This window comes from Pristiophorus japonicus, chromosome 20 (genome assembly GCF_044704955.1).
Source record: "Pristiophorus japonicus isolate sPriJap1 chromosome 20, sPriJap1.hap1, whole genome shotgun sequence".
NCBI lineage: Eukaryota > Metazoa > Chordata > Chondrichthyes > Pristiophoridae > Pristiophorus > Pristiophorus japonicus.
Genome location: NC_091996.1, coordinates 60,356,145 through 60,378,940, shown reverse-complemented (window position 1 = coordinate 60,378,940; position 22,796 = coordinate 60,356,145).

The window sequence follows — 22,796 nt, the reverse complement described above, 5'->3', positions numbered from 1 at the left end:
GGTTCATTTTTTTAAAAAGAGTAGAAATTGTAAATTTAGATGAATTCATCACCAGTGCCCACATCTAACATGGAGAAATACAACAATCCTCTCCGAGAAGGGATCAGCCAGGCTCTAATTGAATGGTGGCTTGAGGGGCTGAATGGCCTACTCCTGTTCCTATAATCCTATGTGAGTGGATTCAGTATTTTGGATTTTATTCAGTGTTTGGAAATAATGTGTTTTCTACCTACATTTTCAAAGTGTGCTGTTAGCCTGGGGTTCGATTGAACAGTTTGTGGCTTAAAGCTCGAGGAGCTACATCACATCTTCAGGGCAGGCTTTCCACGGGGGGGGGGGGTCACATTCTCAGTGGCACTGAAATGAGTGGATGAAACCCACAAGGATTCAATGCCTCCGACAGTCGATCGGAAAGCACCAGCCCTGCTCCTTTCATATTTCATACCTCGGTGTATTTTTCTGTATCCTTGATCAACATTTCATGCTACCGGATTGCCCCAGTTCCATTGCCAATCTCTGCTTAATCACTGTCACGATCCATCCCTTAAGGCGCCGTGGGGCTGTCGTGTGATGAAGCAAAACCTTCCTCTGCCCTTGAAATCGTCTTATATCTATGCTTATCCTCGCCTGAGATTGGGGGCAGGGTGACATTTTCGGTAAACAACCGAGACTCGGGCCTCAAGATCTCATTTGTTGTGAGAGGCAGCTATCACATTCACCCCCGGCAGCTACTAGCTCAGCTCGGCCCGCCTGCGCTGCTCTACACATGATACTGTGAGGACCGCCAGTCTGGCAGGCAGAGCTTTCCATTATTAAAAGTGACCCAATTTCAGTGAAATGGAATGTAGATCAGAATTGCTGGAGGGCACAGGCATCTCTGAAACAGTTGTGCTAAAGACCCGAGATTGATGAGAATCAGAATATTTTTCCTAATAGATCTATTTATCCTTGGATGATATGTTATGGTTATCAGGGTGAGGGATGTCAGTGCTATAGAAATGGAACATTTTTTTTCACTTCCTGTATTCAATTTCAGCACCAAGCTATTATGAGTTCAATTCAAAATTAAACTCCTGCGGCACTGTTCCGATAAGCAACTCCCAGGGCAGTTACAGCACGAGTTAGATACAGAGTAAAGCTCCCGCTACACTGTCCCATCAAACACTCACAGGTCAGGTACAGCATGGGTTAGATACAGAGTAAAGCTCCCGCTACACTGTCCCATCAAACACTCACAGGTCAGGTACAGCATGGAATGGATCCAGAGTAAAGCTCCCTCCCTCTAAACTGTCCCATCAAACACTCCCAGGACATGTGCAGCATGGGTTAGATACAGAGTAAAGCTCCCTCTATACTGTCCCATCAAACACACCCAGGCAGGTACAGCATGGGATGGATACAGGGTAACACTCCATCTACATTGTCCCATCAAACACTCCCAGGACACATTCAACACGGGTTAGATACAGAGTAAAGCTCCCTCTACACTGTCCCATCATACACTCCCAGGGCAGTTACAGCACGGGTTAGATACAGAGTAAAGCTCCCTCTACACTGTCCCATCAAACACTGCCAGGGCGGTTACAGCACGGGTAGATACAAAGTAAAGCTCCCTCTACGCTGTCCCATCATACACTCCCAGGGCAGTTACAGCATGGGTTAGATACAGAGTAAAGCTCCCTCTACACTGTCCCATGAAACACTGCAAGGTAAGGTACAGAACAGACCAGGGGTAGGGGTAGAAATGGACTTTGTCGCGCCTGTTTTCCGGGCAGAAAACAATGGCAAAAAGAACCAATTTCACACAGCTAATGTCTCACGCCCCAAAGATGCTTGAAGTATGTCTGACCCCATATTGAGTCAGGAGATTTTTAGGCGATCCTGGTGGCAGCCTAAAACAGACCTTAGGCACCTTGCGTATGTTAACATATGGGCCTGCTCTGGTCAGGTTTTCCTGGAGTGGATACGGCCGAACAAACTTCTGCCAACCAAAGGTGAGCTTCTTTTTTTAAAACTTACATGTGGAGCCAGGAGGAGCGGGAGAGTATCTCCCGGATTCACAGCACTACTGAGGGCCGCTGGGGTCCAGGGATCGCCCCCCCCTTTCCATTCCCCTTCCCAATATGTTCATGAAGAATACTGGCATTGAGGCAGGAGGCCCAAATTGGGTCCCTTGACACAGGCCAGCTGCCTTCGGAATTGCGTCAGGTGCTGGCAGCTCACCCCAATTATTCAGAGAAGGCCCGAGGCTCAACTTCGAGCAGCAGGGATCGTTCCCAAGTGGCACCAACTAATACCTTGCCCAAACTCTTTACACTGTCCCATCAATACTCCCCGGCCAGGTACATCTTTGGTTATGTACAGGATCCAAACTGAGCTTTTATTTAAGTCCCTGAATAGTAACCTTGCTGTAACAAAATTAGCTGTATTCTTTATTCAACCTGAGCTGTATCTGACCCAGGAGTATTTAATGAACAGTGTAAAGGGAGCTTTACTCTGTATCTAACCCGAGCTGTATCTGACCCAGGAGTATTTAATGGAAGGGTGTAAAGGGAGCTTTACTCTGTATCTAACCCGAGCTGTATCTGACCCAGGAGTATTTAATGGAAGGGTGTAAAGGGAGCTTTACTCTGTATCTAACCCGAGCTGTATCTGACCCAGGGGTATTTAATGAACAGTGTAAAGGGAGCTTTACTCTGTATCTAACCCGAGCTGTATCTGACCCAGGAGTATTTAATGAACAGTGTAAAGGGAGCTTTACTCTGTATCTAACCCGAGCTGTATCTGACCCAGGGGTATTTAATGAACAGTGTAAAGGGAGCTTTACTCTGTATCTAACCCGTGCTGTATCTGACCCAGGAGTATTTAATGGAAGGGTGTAAAGGGAGCTTTACTCTGTATCTAACCCATGCTGTATCTGACCCAGGAGTATTTAATGGAAGGGTGTAAAGGGAGCTTTACTCTGTATCTAACCCGAGCTGTATCTGACCCAGGGGTATTTAATGAACAATGTAAAGGGAGCTTTACTCTGTATCTAACCCGTGCTGTATCTGACCCAGGAGTATTGAATGAACAGTGTAGAGGGAGCTTTACTCTGTATCTAACCCGAGCTGTATCTGACCCAGGGGTATTTAATGGAAGGGTGTAGAGGGAGCTTTACTCTGTATCAAATCCGTGCAGATCTTTCCTGGGCATGTTGGATGAAACAGTGTAGCAGGTGTTTAATGCTAGCAATGAATGCAAACGTTTTCTATTTCCTCCTACTGAGATCCCTTAGAAACATAGAATATAGGTGCAGGAGTAGGCCATTCGGCCCTTCTAGCCTGCACCGCCATTCAATGAGTTCATGGCTGAACATGCAACTTCAGTACCCCATTCCTGCTTTCTCACCATACCCCTTGATCCCCCTAGTAGTAAGGACTCCATCTAACTCCTTTTTGAATATATTAAGTGAATTGGCCTCAACAACTTTCTGTGGTAGAGAATTCCACAGGTTCACCACTCTCTGGGTGAAGAAATTCCTCCTCATCTCGGTCCTAAATGGCTTACCCCTTATCCTTAGACTGTGTCCCCTGGTTCTGGACTTCCCCAACATTGGGAACATTCTTCCTGCATCTAACCTGTCTAACCCCGTCAGAATTTTAAACGTTTCTATGAGGTCCCCTCTCATTCTTCTGAACTCCAGTGAATACAAGCCCAGTTGATCCAGTCTTTCTTGATAGGTCAGTCCCGCCATCCCGGGTATCAGTCTGGTGAACCTTCGCTGCACTCCCTCAATAGCAAGAATGTCCTTCCTCAGGTTAGGAGACCAAAACTGTACACCATACTCCAGGTGTGGCCTCACCAAGGCCCTGTACAACTGTAGCAACACCTCCCTGCCCCTGTACTCAAATCCCCTCGCTATGAAGGCCAACATGCCATTTGCTTTCTTAACCGCCTGCTGTACCTGCATGCCAACCTTCAATGACTGATGTACCATGACACTCAGGTCTCTTTGCACCTCCCCTTTTCCTAATCTGTCACCATTCAGATAATAGTCTGTCTCTCTGTTTTTACCACCAAAGTGGATAACCTCACATTTATCCACATTATACTTCATCTGCCATGCATTTGCCCACTCACCTAACCTATCCAAGTCGCTCTGCAGCCTCATAGCATCCTCCTCGCAGCTCACACTGCCACCCAACTTAGTGTCATCCGCAAATTTGGAGATACTACATTTAATCCCCTCGTCTAAATCATTAATGTACAGTGTAAACAGCTGGGGCCCCAGCACAGAACCTTGCGGTACCCCACTAGTCACTGCCTGCCATTCTGAAAAGTCCCCATTTACTCCTACTCTTTGCTTCCTGTCTGACAACCAGTTCTCAATCCATGTCAGCACACTACCCCCAATCCCATGTGCTTTAACTTTGCACATTAATCTCTTGTGTGGGACCTTGTCGAAAGCCTTCTGAAAGTCCAAATATACCACATCAACTGGTTCTCCCTTGTCCACTCTACTGGAAACATTCTCAAAAAATTCCAGAAGATTTGTCAAGCATGATTTCCCTTTCACAAATCCATGCCGACTTGGAGCTATCATATCACCTCTTTCCAAATGCACTGCTATGACATCCTTAATAATTGATTCCATCATTTTACCCACTACCGATGTCAGGCTGACCGGTCTGTAATTCCCTGTTTTCTCTCTCCCTCCTTTTTTAAAAAGTGGGGTTACATTGGCTAACCTCCACTCCATAGGAACTGAACCAGAGTCAATGGAATGTTGGAAAATGACTGTCAATGCATCCACTATTTCCAAGGCCACCTCCTTAAGTACTCTGGGATGCAGTCCATCAGGCCCTGGGGATTTATCGGCCTTCAATCCCATCAATTTCCCCAACACAATTTCCCGACTAATAAGGATTTCCCTCAGTTCCTCCCCCTTACTAGACCCTCCGACCCCTTTTATATCCGGAAGGTTGTTTGTGTCCTCCTTAGTGAATACCGAACCAAAGTACTTGTTCAATTAGTCCGCCATTTCTTTGTTCCCCGTTATGACTTCCCCTGATTCTGACTGCAGGGACCTACGTTTGTCTTTACTAACCTTTTTCTCTTTACATATCTATAGAAACTTTTGCAATCCGTCTTAATGTTCCCTGCAAGCTTCTTCTCGTACTCCATTTTCCCTGCCCTAATCAAACCCTTTGTCCTCCTGGTAATCGCAGCATCGAGGCCCTGACCTGCATGAGAACACCAGCAGCAGGTCTGGACCATAAAAGGAGTGGAGGTGCGGTGGCCCGGGAGCAGCGTGGAGACCACTTCAGGGAGTAGCGCGAGCTGGTGCAGGAGGGCGACGTTGTCAGGGTCCGGGTCGGTGATTGGAGCATGGGCAGATGCAGCAAGAGCGGCGAGATCGGGGCGAAGGAAGGGTGAGAGACTGTAGAGGGCCGTGATCGTGGCCCAGGGGAGGCATGAGTTCGGGGCCAGGAGTCCAGGGGCAACAAGGGCCAGCCTACACTGCGATACTAGGTCCGTGCAGCAGAGCTGGTCTCCAATTGTCTTGGGTAATCCTTGCCACTGGACCAAGGTCTAGCTCTGCCAAGCCCGTGTGGTGGCTGGTGTGCAACGTTAAAAAAATCCACGCACAGGCATCTTCCACCCCTGAGGATGTAGTGCGGGTCCTTCATTCGAAACACCTGTGAACTCATCTTTTTTTGGCGAGGAAGCAAGTCATCCTCATTTCGAGGGACCACCTATGGTGATGATGATGATGAATCGCTGAAGGAGATAACTCACCTCTGAGACTAGTTCCTTTCACTTCTCAGACCTTTGCTTAAATACATAAAGAGCGAGAACTAAACGGAAGCAGCGGAGATAAAGGCATCAGGTAGTGAGATTCTGAGATTTACAGGCCAGATCTCATCAAGTGCTGAATCAAGTGATGTCAATCCAGGCAGCAACTGATTGCAATGGTTAACCTCGCAACCTTTGGGCTAGATTCTGTTCAGATTGCCATTTGATCATCGCTGACCGATGACCCACCCCACACCCCTGCCCCATCTTGCGGACCTGACAGTGGGGGTGAGGGCTGGATTGGGCCTGTCTGTGATGGGCCCCCCTCAGGGTTGAACATTCTGTCTCGGCCCATGCACGAAGCATGTCACTCGAATGAGGTACTAGAGGGCTGTCAGAGATCATGGAACCAACAACAGCCGGCGCCTGCAGGAGAGGCGACAGGGAAACTGATACGTCCTTACTATACAGTATAAATGCACACGAAGCCCATGCTTGAGAGAAGGTCAGTATGTGACCTGTCCTTTATTCCATAGCACTCAAGTGATGAAGGTGGGTGGAGCTTCCCCTTTTATACCTGAAGGTCCAGGTTACGAGTGTCTCCCACAAGTTCACCACCTAGTGGTCATTGTTCTCATAGTGTACAACTTAGGTCAGATTATGCATGGATTACAATGCTGGTTGAATACATAACATCACCTCCCCCCCAAAGTCTTATTGGGATCACAGGTTAATTCTCTCTGGTGGTTTACGCTCCCTTGTAGAGCGCCTGAGTTGGGGCTCCGGTTGTTGGGCGCTGCCCTGAGTGTCTGCTGTTTGCGGTGCCTCAGGCCTATCCGGACTGCCCACAGTGACTGAGCTCTCCTCCCTTTGGTTCTGGTGTTCGGTCACCTGTGGTGGAGTGAACTCTACATCGTGTTCTTCCTCTGCTTCTTCTATGGGGTTGCTGAACCTCCTTTTTGTTTGATCCACATGTTTGCGGCAGATTTGTCCATTGGTAAGTTTAACTATCAGAATCCTATTCCCCTCTTTTGCAATCACGGTGCCTGCGAGCTATTTGGGCCCTGCAGCGTAGTTGAGGACAAAAACAGGATAATTTACATCAATACATCGTGCACTCGCATTCCTGTCATGGTAGTCATATTGTGGGACTGGCGCCTGCTCTCGACAATTTCTTTCATGGTGGGATGTAGAAGGGATAACCTGGTTTTGAGCGTCCTTTTCATTAGCAGCTCTGCAGGTGGAACCCCTGTGAGTGAGTGTGGTCGGGATCTGTAGGCCAACAGGAAGCATGATAAGCGGCTTTGTAGGGAACCCCCTTGGATTCTGAGCATCCTCTGTTTGATTATCTGCACTGTTTGTTCTGCCTGGCCGTTTGAGGCCGGTTTGAACGATGCCGTTCTGACATGGTTAATTCCATTGCCTGCCATGAAGTCCTGGAATTCAGTACGGGCCATTGTCGCTGACCAAGATATTCGGTAGACCGTGGGCGGCGAACATTGCCCGTAGACTTTCTACTGTGGCAGAGGATGTGCTTGAATTTAAAATGTCACACTCGATCCATTTGGAGTAGGCATCTACTACAACCAAAAACATTTTTCCCATGAAAGGATCTGCGTAGTCCACATGGATGAGTGACCAAGGCTTGGCGGGCCAGGACCAGGGGCTAAGGGGGGCTTCCCTGGGTGCATTGCCCAGCTGGGCACACGTGTTGCACCTGTGAACACAAAGTTCCAGATCTGCGTCTATCCCTGGCCACCAAATGTGTGACCTGGCAATTGCCTTCATCTTGACAATGCCCGGGTGCTCATTGTGGAGTTCTCGGATGAACACCTCTCTGCCCATCTGGGACATGACTACGCGGTTTCCTCATAGTAGGCAATCGGCCTAAATCGAGAGTTCATCCCTGCGACTGTGAAATGGTTTAAATTCCTCAGGGCATGCCCCGTACGTGGCTGCCTAGTCCCCATTCAGGACACATTTCTTGACTAAAGACAGTAGCGGGTCTCTATTTGTCCAGACTTTAATCTGACGGGCTGTCACGGGTGAGCCTTCACTTCAACAGCCATGACCATCTCAGCAGCATGCTCGGTAGCCCCCTCAGTGGTGCCTAGTGGGAGCCTGCTGAGTGCATCGGCGCAGTTTTCGGGGCCCGGTCTGTGCCGAATTGTATAGTCATAGGCGGCTAACGTGAGTGCCCACCTCTGTATGTGGGCTGATGCGTTTGCATTTATGGTCTTGTTGGCGGCCAAAAGGGACATTAGGGGTTTGTGATCTGTCTCCAGCTCAAATTTCCTGCCAAACAGGTACTGGTGCATTTTCTTTACCACATATACACATGCAAGCACTTCCTTTTCTATCATTCTGTAGCCCCTTTCTGCCTGGGACAGACTTCTGGAGGCATAAGCTACCGGCTGTAACTGACCCTTGGCATTGACATGCTGCAACACACACCCGACCCCATAGGTCGACGCATCGCACGTTAACACAATTTCTTACATGGGTCATATAGCGTTAACAGATTGTTGGAACATAACAAATTGCGTGCTCTATTAAAAGCCCTTTCCTGGCTGTACCCCCAGACCCATTCACGACCTTTGTGTAGGAGCACGTGTAGTGGCTCTAGCAGTGTGCTCAATTTGGGAACAAAGTTATCAAAATAGTTCAGGAGCCCCAGCAACGAACGCAGCTCCGTCGTGTTACGAGGTCTGGGTGCTCTCTGGATCGCTTCCGTCTTGGACACAGTAGGGCTGATCCCGTCTGCTGCTACCCTCATCCCCAGGAATTCTACCTCTGGAGCTAGGAAGACGCACTTCGCCTTTTTCAGTCGCAGCCCTACCCGATCCAGTCTGCGTAGCACCTTCTCCAGGTTGTGGAGGTGTTCTTCAGTATCGGAACCTGTGATGAGGATGTCGTCTTGAAAAACCACCGTCCCTGGAATCGACTTGAGGAGGCTTTCCATATTTCGTTGGAAGATCGCGGCGGCCGAGCGAATCCCGAACGGACATCTGTTGTACTCAAACAACCCCTTGTGTGTCCTGATGGTGGTCAGCTTCTTTGACTCACTCGCCAGCTCCTGGGTCATGTAAGCTGAGGTCAGGTCCAATTTTGAAAAAAGTTTGCCACCGGATAGCATCGCAAAGAGGTCCTCCGCTCTCGGTAGCGGGTACTGGTCTTGGAGTGACACCCAATTGATGGTGGCCTTGTAATCACCACATATCCTGACTGACCCATCCGCCTTGAGCACCGACACAATCGGGCTCGCCCAGTCACTGAATTCGACTGGCGAGATGATGCCTTCCCTCAGCAGGCGGTCCAATTCGCCTTCTATCTTTTCCCGTATCACGTACGGCACCGCTCTAGCCTTGTGGTGTACTGGCCTGACGTCCGGGTTTATGTGAATCACTACCTTGGCCCCCATGAAAGTTCCAATGCCGGGTTGAAACAGTGAGTCAAATTTGCCCAGGATCTGTGAGCATGATACTCGCTCCACAGAGGAAATTGCATTGACATCGCCCCATTTCCAGTTCATGACAGCAAGCTAACTCCTCCCCAGTATTGCGGGACCGTCCCCTGGGTCAATCCAGAGTGACAACCTGTTCTCCAAATCTTTGTGGGTTATGATTACCGTGGCGCTGCCTAGCACCGGAATGATCTCCCTTGGGTAAGTCTGTAGTTGTGCGTCAATCGGCGATAATTTTGGCCTCCAGGCTTTGGACGCCCACAACTTTTCGAACTGTTTGATACACATCAGGGTCTGGCTGGCCCCCGTGTCTAGCTCCATTGATACTGGGATGCCATTGGGGAGCACTTTCATCATTATCGGTGGCGCCCTGGTATATGAACTGTATACGTGCTCCACATGAACTCGCTGAACTTCAGCTTCCAGCGATTTCCCCCAGCGTTCATTTCTGCAATTTTTGCAGGTATTTTGCTCATCTCTGTAAATTCCGGCTGAGTGTGTGCCCCCACACCTCCAACATGAGCTGTTGTTGGAAACAAAAGGTCACTTGCCAGTCGATCGTCCCTGACTGCCCCTGTTATTGCCCTTGAATGCGCCATTAACAGGTGTTGATGGCCTCATTACTGGCTGCATTGTCCCTTGCAATGGCGTGAATCGCCGTTCAGCTTGCCATTGTCTCTGTCGAACTCCCCCTCTGGGCTCAACTACATGTTGGGGCATGCCCGATTGGCCTTGTCTGCCTGGAGAACTGTGTGCTGCTTTAACAATGTTGAATCTCTGTCCCAACCATTCCTTAACACAGTACCTCTCGTCTGTTCTGCTAGTGGCCATGCTCACGTGGTTTAAATCCCAGTTTCACTTCGCCATTGATACGTCCTTACTATACAGTATAAATGCACACGAGGCCCATGCTTGAGAGAAGGTCAGTCTGTGACCTGTCCTTTATTCCATAGCACTCAAGTGATGAAGGTGGGTGGAGCTTCCCCTTTTATACCTGAAGGTGCAGGTTAGGAGTGTCTCCCACAAGTTCATCACCTAGTGGTCATTGTTCTCACAGTGTACAACTTAGGTCAGATTATATATGGGTTACAATGCTGGTTGAATACATGACAGAAACAACATCAACTAGCTGAAGCAGCAGCCTGCCTCCGAAATGCAGGGCCACTGCAGACGTGACTGCTCTCACACATGCATTTACCTCCATCTACACCCCATCCATCACCCTGATTGCTTATCGCACGCAACGTTTTCTCAGCTCACGTTGACAGGGCGATGAAAAGTGACTGAGCTGGCCGTTCTCGCCTGCTGTAAGGCAATGAGCGCAGTGGGAAGTGCCATCGATTGTAATTAAAGCAAACAAATCAACAAGCCGCTCCTTTGTTGGGCTGGACTCGTGGTATTGTTTATTTGCAGTGAAGCTGTAAGCCTGGGTTAATGCATTTTACGTGGAAGCGGTCAAAAGGCGCTCTGTCGCAATATCGCCTGAATCACTAAATGTATCCCCAGGGCAAACTGATCTCTTCAGCACTCCTGACATGGAGCTACATGAGCTGGGATTGTATCCCAGGAATTCGGCCATGAAAATTGTAGCAGCCAGGAACATAGGAGCTGCAGCAGGTCATTCAGCCCCTCAAACTGGCTCGGCCATTCAATTAGATCATGGCTGAGCTGCACCTCAACTCCATTTACACACCTCTTCTCCAGATTCCTTGATACCATGCCAAATAAAAATCTACCAATCTCATCTAAGAGTAGTGGAGGCTGGAGGTGGGGGTCCCCGGTCGGTGCAGGGCCGGTGGAGTGATCTGGACTCCTGGGGTCTTTCGCCTTTCTTTGCCCCCACGAAATTTCGGAAGGCCTTCGACCAAGTGCCACACAGAAGGCTTGTACAGAAGATGGAAGCCCATGGAATTAAGGGGAAAGTGACAGTATGGACATGGAATTGGCTCAGTGACAGGAAGCAGAAGGTAGTGGAGGATGAATGTTTTTCAGACTGGGAGGTGATTTACAGTGGTCTTCCCCAAGGGTCAATTTTGAGTCCATTACTCCTCGCAATTTTTACAAACAACCTAGACTCGGGTGCAGAGAGCAGCATTATAAAGTTTGCAGATGACACAAAACTTGGCAACGTAGTAGCTAGTGATGAGGATAGTTATAGACTTCAGGATGACATAGACATGATGGTGAAATGGGCAGAAGCAGGGCAGATGGAGTTCAATGCAGAGAAGTGTGAAGTGATGCACATTGGGAGGACAAATATAGAAAGTCAGTACAGGGTACACTATAAATGGCATGATGTTGAAAAGTGTAGATGAGCAGAGAGACCTTGGTGTCCACATATACAAATCCTTAAAGATTTATAATAATAATAATACTAATAATTTTTAGTTATATAGCGCCTTTAACATAGTAAAATGTCCCAAGGGGCTTCATTCACAACAGTGTTACAAGACAAACAGATAAATGTGACACTGAGCCACAGAAGAAGAAATTAAGGCAGATGACCAAAAGCTTGTTTAAAGAGGTAGGTTTTAAGGAGTGTCCTAAAGGAGGAAAGAGAGGTAGAGAGGCCTAGAGTTTAAGGGAGGGTGTTCCAGAGCAAGACACATCCACCAATGGTTGAGCATTTATAATGAGGGATGTTCAAGAGGCCAGAGTTTGAGGAGCGCAGACATCTTGTGGGGTTGTGAGGCTGAAAAAGATTACAGAGATAGGGAAGGACAGGGCCATGGAGTGATTTGTAAACAAGGATGAGAATTTTGAAATCAAGGCATTGTTTAACTGGGAGCCAATGTAGGTTAGAAAGCACAGGGGTGATGGATGATTTTGACTTGGTGCGGGTTAGTACACGAGCTGCTGAGTTTTGGATGACTTCAAGTTTACGTAGTGTGGAATGTGGAAGGCCGGCCAGGAGTGAGTTGGAGTAGTCAAATCTAGAAGTAATAATGGCATGAATGAGGGTTTCATCAGCAGAAGAGCTGAGGCAGGGGCGGAGGCGGGTAATGTTCCGGAGATGAAAAAAGACGGTTTTAGATATGCCGTGGATATGTCACTGGAAAGTCATTTCAGGGTCAAATATTACACCTAGGTTGCAAACAGTCTTGTTCACCCTCAGATTGAAGCTAGGGAGAGGGATGGAGTCATTGGTTAGGGAACGCAGTTTGTGGCGGGGGCCAAAGATAATGGCTTTGGTCTTCCCAATATTTATTTGGAGAACATTTCTGCTCATCCAGTACTGGATGTTGGACAAGCAATCTGACAATTTAGATACCAAGCAGGATTCAACAGAAGTGGTGGAGAGGTAGAGCTGGGTGTCGTCAGCATACATGTGGAAACTGACTCTGTGTTTTCAGATGATATCGCCAAGGGGCAGCATAGAGATGAGAAATAAGAGGGGGTCAAGGACAGATCCTTGGGGGACACCAGAGGTAAAGATACAGGAGTGGGAAGAGAAGCCATTGCTGGAGATTTTCTGGCTACGATTAGATAGATAAGAATGGAACCAGGCGAGTGCAGTCCCACCCAGCTGGACATTGGTGGAGAGGCATTGGAGGAGGATGGAGTGGTCAATTGTGTCAAAAACTGCAGATAGGTCCAGAAGGATGATGAGGGATAGTTTACCTTTGTCACAGTCATAAAGGATGTCATTTGTGATTTTGATGAGAGCACCTTCGGTACTGTGGCAGGGGCGAAAACCAGATTGAAGGGATTCAAACATTGAATTCATGGAAAGATGATCATGGATTTGGGAGGCAACAACATGTTCAAGTACTTTGGACAGGAAAGGATGGTTGGAGATGGGGCGATAGCGAGCAAGCGAAGTGGAGTCAAGGGTTGTTTTTTTTTGAGGGGAGGGTGATGACAGCAGATTTGAAGGAGAGGGGAACAGTACCTGAGGACAGGGAACCGTTAACAATGTCGGCTAACATAGGAGCCAAAAAAGGAAGTTTGGTGGTCTGCAGTTTAGTGGGAATAGGGTCAAGAGAGCAGGAAGTGGGTCTCATGGACAAGATGAGTTTGGAGAGATTACGAGGGGAGATCAAAGAGAAACTAGAAAAAGATATGAGTTTAGGGCTATGGCAGGAGAGAGCATCAGATGAAGTTTGGCCCTGTGGGCTAGGGGAAGGAAGGGAACTCGCAAAGGCAGCTGATCAGGTGATCTCAATCTTTGATACAAAGAAGTCCATGAGCTCCTCACATTTGTTGTTGGAGTTGGTGGAAACAGGGGAAAGGGGTTTAAGGAGACAGTTAGCAGTAAAGAATAGTAGCCTGGGTTTATTTTTGCAATCCAGAATGATCCTGGAATAGTGAGCAGTTTTTGGAGACAAGAGTAAGAACCGATAGTGTTTATGTGTTCGAGCCAGATCTGGTGGTGAATGGCTAAACCAGTTGTCCGCCACATCCTTTCAAATTTGCACCCTTTTGACTTGAGGGAGTGAAGATGAGGGCTGTATCAGGGGGAGTGGTAAGGGTATGAGAGAGTAATCATTTTAAAAGGGACTAGGATATCAAAGGTGGTAGTGAGGGTGTGCTTGAGCAGATCGGTGGCTAAAGAAATGTCATGGTTACAAGAGGGCCAATGGTTGGACAGTTTCGAGTTGATAAGTGCAGTTGTAATAGAGTTTGGAGAGAGTTTTTTCCTGGGGTGGATGCAGAAAGAAGTAGGTTTGCATTGGGGAAGGGGAATGGGGGTCGATAGTGATACAAGGAAATAGTCAGCGATGGCTTTATCTTTAATTGATACGATTGGAATAGAAAGGTCATGAGAGATTGCAAGGTCAAGGGAGTGGCCGAGAATATGGGTTGAGGAATTTACATGGAGGGAGAGATTAAGGGAGGTTTGGAGGGTAGTTGTCATGTATTCAACCAGCATTGTAACCCATGTATAATCTGACCTAAGTTGTACACTGTGAGAACACTGACCACTAGGTGGTTAACTTGTGGGAGACACTCCTGACCTAGATCTTCAGATATAAAAGGGGAAGCTCCACCCACTTCCTTCACTTGAGTGCTATGAAATAAAGGACAGGTCACAGACTGACCTTCTCTCAAGCATGGGCCTCGTGTGGATTTATACTGTATAGTAAGGACGTATCAATGGTGACAAGAAACTGGGATTTAAATCACGCGAGCAAGGCCACTAGCAGAACAGACGAGAGGTACTGTGTTAAGAAATGGTTGGGACAGAGATTCAATATTGTTAAAGCAGCACACAGGGGCAGTCAGGGACGATTGACTGGCAAGGGACCTTTTGTTTCAAACAGCAGCTCATGCTGGAGGTGTGGAGACACAAACTCAGCCGGAGTTTGCAGAGGTGAGCAAAATACCTGCAGAAATTGCAGTAATGAACGCTGGGGGAAATCGCTGGAAGCTGAAGTTCAGCAAGTTCATGTGGAGCACGTATACAGTTCATACACCAGGACGCTACCGATAATGATGAAAGTGCTCCTCAATGGCATCCCAGTATCAATGGAGCTAAACACGGGGGCCAGCCAGTCCCTGATGGGTATCAAACAGTTCGAAAAGTTGTGGGCGTCCAAGGCCAGGAAGCCAAAATTATCGCCGATTGACGCACAGTTACGGACTTACACAAAGCAGATCATTCCGGTGCTAGGCAGCGCCACGGTAGTTGTGACCCACAAAGATTCGAAGAACAGACTACCACTCTGGATTGTCCCAGGGGACGGTCCTGCACTACTGGGGAGGAGTTGGCTTGATGTCATGAACTGGAAATGGGGCGATGTCAATGCAATTTCCTCTGTGGAGCAAGGATCATGCTAACAGATCCAGGACAAATTTGACTCATTATTTCAACCCGGCATTGGCACTTTCATGGGGGCCAAGGTAGTGATTCACATAAACCCGGACGCCAGGCCAGTACACCACAAGGCCAGAGCGGTGCCGTACGTGATGCGGGAAAAGATAGAAGGCGAATTGGACTGCCTGCTGAGGGAAGGCATCATCTCGCCAGTCGAATTCAGTGACTGGGCGAGCCCGATTGTGCCGGTGCTCAAGGCGGATGGGTCGGTCAGGATATGTGGCGATTACAAGGCCACCATCAATCGGGTGTCACTCCAAGACGAGTACCCGCTACCGAGAGCGGAGGACCTCTTTGCGACGCTATCCATTGCCAAATCTTTTTCAAAAATTGGACCTGACCTCAGCTTACATGACCCAGGAGCTGGCGAGTGAGTCGAAGAAGCTGACCACCATCACGACACACAAGGGGTTGTTTGAGTACAACAGATGTCCGTTCGGGATTCGCTCGGCCGCCGCGATCTTCCAAAGAAATATGGAAAGCCTCCTCAAGTCGATTCTAGGGACGGTGGTTTTTCAGGATGACATCCTCATTACGGGTTACGATACTGAAGAACACCTCCACAACCTGCAGGAGGTGTTACGCAGACTGGACCGGGTAGGGCTGCGACTGAAAAAGGCGAAGTGCGTCTTCCTAGCTCCAGAGGTAGAAATCCTGGGGGTGAGGGTAGCAGCAGACGGGATCAGCCCTACTGCATCCAAGACGGAAGCGATCCAGAGAGCACCCAGACCTCATAACACGACGGAGCTGCGTTCGTTCCTGGGGCTCCTGAACTATTTTGGTAACTTTCTTCCCAAATTGAGCATGCTGCTCGAGCCGCTACACGTGCTCCAACTCAAAGGTCGCGAATGGGTCTGGGGGGGACAGCCAGGAAAGGGCTTTTAATAGAGCACGCAATTTGTTATGTTCCAACAATCTGTTAACGCTATATGACCCATGTAAGAAACTTGTGTTAACGTGCGATGCGTCGACCTATGGGGTCGGGTGTGTTGCAGCATGTCAGGGGAAGATGAGAAGGGGGGGAGATGAGAAGTGGTGGGGGAGATGAGAAGTGGGGGGGAGATGAGATGGGGGGGGGGTTAATGCCAAGGGTCAGTTACAGCCGGTAGCTTATGCCTCCAGAAGTCTGTCCCAAGCAGAAAGGGATGGTAGAAAATGAGGCGCTCGCATGTGTATATGCGGTAAAGAAAATGCACCAGTACCTGTTTGGCAGGAAATTTGAGCTGGAGACAGATCACAAACCCCTAACGTCCCTTTTGGCCGACAACAAGGCCATAAATGCAAACGCATCGGCCCGCATACAGAGGTGGGCACTCACGTTAGCCGCCTATGACTACACAATTCGGCACAGACCAGGCACCGAAAACTGCGCCGATGCACTCAGCAGGCTCCCACTAGCCACCACTGAGGGGGCTACCGAGCATGCTGCTGAGATGGTCATGGCTGTTGAAGCTTTCGGAAGCGAAGGCTCACCCGTGACAGCCCGTCAGATTAAAGTCTGGACAAATCAAGACCCGCTATTGTCTCTAGTCAAGAAATGTGTCCTGAATGGGGACTGGGCAGCCACGTTCAGGGCATGCCCTGAGAAATTTAAACCATTTCACAGGCGCAAGGATGGACTCTCGATTCAGGCCGATTGCCTACTGTGGGGAAACCGCGTAGTCATGCCCCAGATGGGCAGAGAGGTGTTCATCAGAGAACTCCACAATGAGCACCCGGGCATTGTCACGATGAAGTCAATTGCCAGGTCACACGTTTGGTGGCCAGGGATAGACACAAATCTGGAACTTTGTGTTCGCAGGTGCAACACATGTGCCCAGCTGGGCAATGCACCCAGAGAAGCCCCCCTCAGCCCCTGGCCATGGCCCGCCAAGCCTTGGTCACGCATCTATGTGGACTACACAGGTCCTTTCATAGGAAAAATGTTTTTGGTTGTAGTAGACGCCTACTCCAAATGGATCGAGTGTGACATTTTAAATTCAAGCACATCCTCTGCCACGGTAGATAGTCTACGGGCAATGTTCACCGCCCACGGTCTACCGGACATCTTGGTCAGCAACAATGGCCCGTGCTTCACAAGCACTGAATTCCAGGACTTCATGGCAGGCAATGGAATTAACCATGTTAGAACGGCACCATTCAAGCCGGCCTCAAACGGCCAGGCAGAACAAACAGTGCAGATAATCAAACAGGGGATGTTCAAAATCCAAGGGGGTTCCCTACAATGCCGCTTATCATGCCTCCTGTTGGCCTATAGATCCCGACCACACTCGCTCACAGGGGTTCCACCCGCAGAGCTGCTAATGAAAAGGACGCTCAAAACCCGGTTATCCCTTATACACCCCACCATGAAAGAAATTGTCGAGAGCAGGCGCCAGTCATAATATGACTACCATGACAGGAATGCGAGGGCGCGATGTATTGATGTAAATGACCCTATTTTTGTCCTCAACTACGCTGCAGGGCCCAAATGGCTCGCAGGCACTGTGGTTGCCAAAGAGGGAAATAGGATTCTGGTAGTTAAACTTACCAATGGACAAATCTGCCGCAAACATGTGGATCAAACAAAAAGGAGGTTCAGCAACCCCATAGAAGAAGCAGAGGAAGAACACGATGTAGAGTTCACTCCACCACAGGTGACCGAACACCGGAACCAAAGGGAGGAGAGCCCAGTCACTGTGGGCAGTCCAGACAGGCCTGAGGCACTGCATTCAGCAGACACACAGGCCAGCGCCCAACAACCAGAGCCCCAACTCAGGCGCTCTACAAGGGAGCGTAAACCACCAGAGAGACTCAACCTGTGATCCCAATAAGACTTTGGGGGGGGAGGTGATGTCATGTATTCAACCAGCATTGTAACCCATGTATAAACTGACCTAAGTTGTACACTGTGAGAACACTGACCACTAGGTGGTGAACTTGTGGGAGACACTCCTAACCTAGACCTTCAGATATAAAAGGAGAAGCTCAGAATCCAAGGGGGTTGGTCACAGACTGACCTTCTCTCACGCATGGGCCTTGTGTGCATTTATACTGTATGGTAAGGACGTATCAGTCGTGAATTCAGAGGAGAGAGCATGATGAGTTGAGATGGAGGTTGAAGTCACCGAGGATGAGAAGTCGTTCGATGCAGAGGCTGAGGGAGGAAAGCAGTGAGGATATATCCGTGATAAAATTTTTATCATGTTTGGGTGGGCAGTAGAGAACGAGAATTTTGAATGAGAGGTTGAAGGGGTGGAATAAGGCGAGTTGTTCAAAAGATGAGAAATGCCGGAGGAGTAGGGTGACAGACCAAGGTATGATTTAGTGATGAGAGCCACAATGTCACCATGGCGGTCTGGGCGGGGCAAGTGGTGGAGGGTATAGCCGGGAGGGTAGGCTTTGATTAAAGGAAGTGTGTCATTATCCTTCAGCCAAGTTTCTGTTAGTGCCATGATGTCAATGCAGTCATCCATGATAAGGCCATGGATGGCAAGGGCCTTGTTTGAAAGTGAACGGACATTTTGTAAGGAGATTTTGAAAACATCCGTGATGGCTGATCTACTACCAGAATACACGGGGGGCTGAATTTGGTGCAGGTTGCGCCCGCAGTCGCCGAGGATCCACTGGAACTGTATGTTTTCTGGGTGTTTCCTCCGGGGAGCTGGCCCCCCGACATCCCCTCCCCCATGGCATTGCTGCAGGCCACTGGGTCCTGGAGCATCACCCAGCTCCACCTCCCCGACCATGCCTTCCTCCCGAAAGCTGCTGGCCCTGCTCTCTGAGGCCGCTGTCTCCTGTGTGACATCTATAGAGGTGTCCTCCTCCTGCTTTTCCTGTGCAACATCTCCTACAGTCGAAGGCTGCCGTGCAGACTCCGGTCCGTCTGGTTGATCATCAGAAAGCACAAAGCCAGAGAAGAGCGGTTACCTGCAGGGGAGGGGGCCAGGACCGGGAAATGCATTTGGGAATGCTAGTCTCATGGAAAGAGCTGAAGGATTGTGGTGTCAAGGCGAAATGGCCTGCTAAACACTGCAAAGGAACTCAACATACTGTCACTGTTCCCAGGGGGGTACGGCCTCACCCACCCCCACCGCACCAACTTGAACGCCCACCAGGGCTGAGATGCGTTCCTCCAATGTAATAATGGGCTGGAGGTCAGGGTCCTCTCCTCCGGTCCTCATTTGCTCCCTTCGATTGTGGGCGAGCTTGGCCTGCAAGATTAAAGAGAACGTTAGAGTTAGTGTCCGTCTATCGGTCTGTCCCAAGTGCCTTACATAGTTGAGTACATGTTACTGTATGAGAGTCTTCACAGGTCGATGAAACTTAGATTAGTTGCGTGTCCCTGGTTTGCTAATGCCTGAATGAGGGACCAGGACTAACAGTAACGGTGAAGCTACCGTCTTCCACACACATATGAAGAGTGAGGAGGTAACAAGACAAAGGGTGGGTGTGAAGAACAGATGAGGAAGGTTACCAGCACTTGTAGGCCCTTGGAGTGAGTGAGGCTGCAAATGCAAACGTTGTATCTCTCCTCACCCACGTAGAGCATGGGGCCCGGCACATTCACACTGAGGACAGACTGCACATTGAGCTGACAGCATGGCATGGTCAGGTTATTGTTAAAGATACTTACCCTCAGCAGCCGCATCATGACGTTCCACTTCTTGCTGCTTTGAGTGGCTGTCCTGTGCACCATGTCACTCGCTCACACTCTTTCAGCCACTTCCCTCCATAGGCGTCGAAAGACCTGTGGCTGTGGCCTCCTCCCAGCCTCTGTCCTCAGTCGTTCCCGACGCCTCTTCAGGATCTGAAGCAGTACATTGAGGGCGGTGTCCGCGAAGTGGTGAACACGCTGGCGTGCTGCTGCTGCATCTGCCTTCTTCATCGTCTGAGTGCATAGGAAGCAAATATAACCATGAGGCGGTGAGGCGCCCAATCACCGCCTCGATTGAACGCAGGGGGCACAGCTCCAAATGCTCCCTGGAGGGGAGTGCGCGTCTGGGTGATGCTCAGCAGCACTCTGATGATGAGGCAGAATTACGGGTTGTCACAAGACACTCATTGCGGTTGCACGCGGTCTGATGGGTGCACTGGTAAGGGTGCCCGAGAGTCTCAGTGCACTAGTTGTGAGGATGGAAGAGTCCGCCTCAAGGTTTGCACCTGCTTCTCAGCAGCCCACCGAGCCTATCCTTGGTAGAGTTCAACGGATGTTGGATCCCAACAAGTGACCACTGGGTCTCAGACATGGTGGCACGGGCTATAGCTGACGTTGCAGTAGCCATTGAGCACCAGGCCATGCTATTGGAGGCCTGCATAATGTAATGTCGTCAGTGTGTGGTGTGCTGTAGTCGAAGTTTGTGTTAATGCAGAGACAAATTGATGGCACGGACGCATTGACTGCTGGGGCCCCATCAGTTCAATGGGAATCTAACGTTACTGAAGCAGGGCAGCAATCTGTACTCACTCTGATTTCTGCAGATGCTGAGGCTCTGCCCCGGGAGAGTAGCAGTGTGTCGGGCCTGTTGGAACCTGATGTCCTCTCTCAGGACGACATCATTCTGCCTTTGCAACTGCCGATCTCTGCAACCCATCCACACCAGAGTGCTGCCGCCCATGCTGAGGTGATGCAGTCCACAGCCAGGCCTTCCAGGGCCCGAGCTGGTCGGTTACGTTCTGCTAGGCCATCATGTGTGGCAGCGGTTCAAAGTGAGCAACCGACTACCATGCTTAATACAGGCCCTGAGACCCCATTGAGGAGGAGCAGTAGGCGTGGGAGGGGAGAGAAGGGAAGGGGTGGGAAAGCACTCGGGAAATCCCATTAAACAACTGGGGGATGTTGGTCACAGATGCTGGCTTGTTAAACCTTGGTTAAATCTGAACTCATGCAAATAGTTTCACTTGGATGAACCAGCAAATAATTGTTTGATAGTCGCCAGAGGTGGTTACCTTGTTGGAAAATGAACTCATGTAAATAGTTGCACTTGGATGTCACTGGGAATGTTTGAAGGGGTCTTGTGGGTTTGATTATTTGCTGAGGATTATATCGTTATGTTGCGTTATTTTATAGCACGCTATAGTTTTTCTGTTAAATAAATTAATTTTTGATTTTTGACATTATTGTGTCGAGAGTTATATACAGGGAGGCTTGCAGGGTGGGGAGCAATGTGCTCAGCAGATGCCAAGGTGTATAGAGTGGCCATTCAGCTCGTCAAGCGTCATTCACTGGAATCGATGCATGATGAATCTCTGATGGCAGTGTCAGGTTCCGTCACCACCTCCTTGTCGAACCGGAGCCGTCTTATGCATTGTTCCTTGGACATATCAAGGTAAGAATAATGCGCACGGTAAACCCTGTGTGTGTACGGCCTCCTGCCCCGACGTCTGGGGCCTCTCCTCTGGCGTGGACCCACATTATCCACAAGCCATCTCTGTAGCCGGCGCCTTTGAAGTCTTCACCGTAGGACGACGTTGGGTGCCATCACTGCCCCCACTGAGTTGCCGAAGTAGCAGCGAGATACGAGTTGCCAATGTCAATGACCTGAAGCGCACCAATGTTTGGGAAATGCCAGTAGTCAGCAGACGCAGCACGCCAACACCTACGCACTGTGCAATGACCGAACGCTGCACGGACCGCGACCTCTGTGCCCCGGCTGCAACTCCGTTTAAATGCTGCCCCAGAATCTTTACCCCACCTTCTGAACGCCAACTTTTTGTGGCGTGCTGGCCGCCAGTGAGGCGGCAAAAGTGAATTTGGCGAGACCGGCGCCAAGGAGGCTTTGCACGCGAACTGACGTCATGATTTCCACAGCACCCGGAAATTTCGCATCAGGCATCAACGTCCAGTCAATGGCTAACGCCGGATGTTGTTAGCAACCGAATTTCGTCACAAAGACTTTGATCTTTCCAATGAGTGACTTAAAGGAGGAGAGAGAGGTGCAGAGGCGAAGAGGTTTAGCTTGTAAATTCAAGAGCTTAGTCCCCAGGCTGCAGGCATGGCCTGCAATGGTGGAGCGATGAAAATCAGGGTGTGCAAGAGGTCATATTGGAGAAGCGCGGAGATCCGAAGGAAGTAGCAAATCGAGTTTTGGATTAGCTCAAGTCTACAAAGTTCACATCATGCCATTTCAACGCCTCACCCCTCTCCAAATCTATTGCTATGCTATATCACCGGAGATGGGCTACTCAGTATGGGCTGGATTTTTGGCTTTGATGTTTTTGGAGCGATATTGGTGGCTGGGCAGGACGATCAGTGCCCGGGAATAGTTTGCGCCTCAGTAGGTACGTTTGGGCAGCTGGGCCCTGCGTCAGAGGCCGCAGCGCTGAAGGAGGCGTTGTACGCTAGGATGGGAAACTCCCAAATTAAAGAGCCAGGCCGGGAGCGTTCCGAGAGACGCCTGGGGGTGGGGGGAACCTAAAAAAAGCACAATAACAATCGAAAAACATTGCTCATCCCACCATAACACAAATCGCAAAAAAAATTAAAAGAAATCACACTTACTTTAGGAGTCCATTACTTACCCCTTCGCTGATGGGATGGTTGGACTGCCCTGATTTCCCAGGCGGTCACTGCGAGGCGCGATTCGGGGCGTACGGGTCGGGCTGGAGTGCAAACTCGCCCCTGTGTCACAACAAGGGGTATTGCACACCGGGTTCAGCAATTCCGGGCGGTACTGCTCTGTGCTGCCGCAAAACCGGACCCGAGGATCGCTACGGGGGGCTGGAGGCTGACCGCCCACCTAGAACACGTCACCGCAG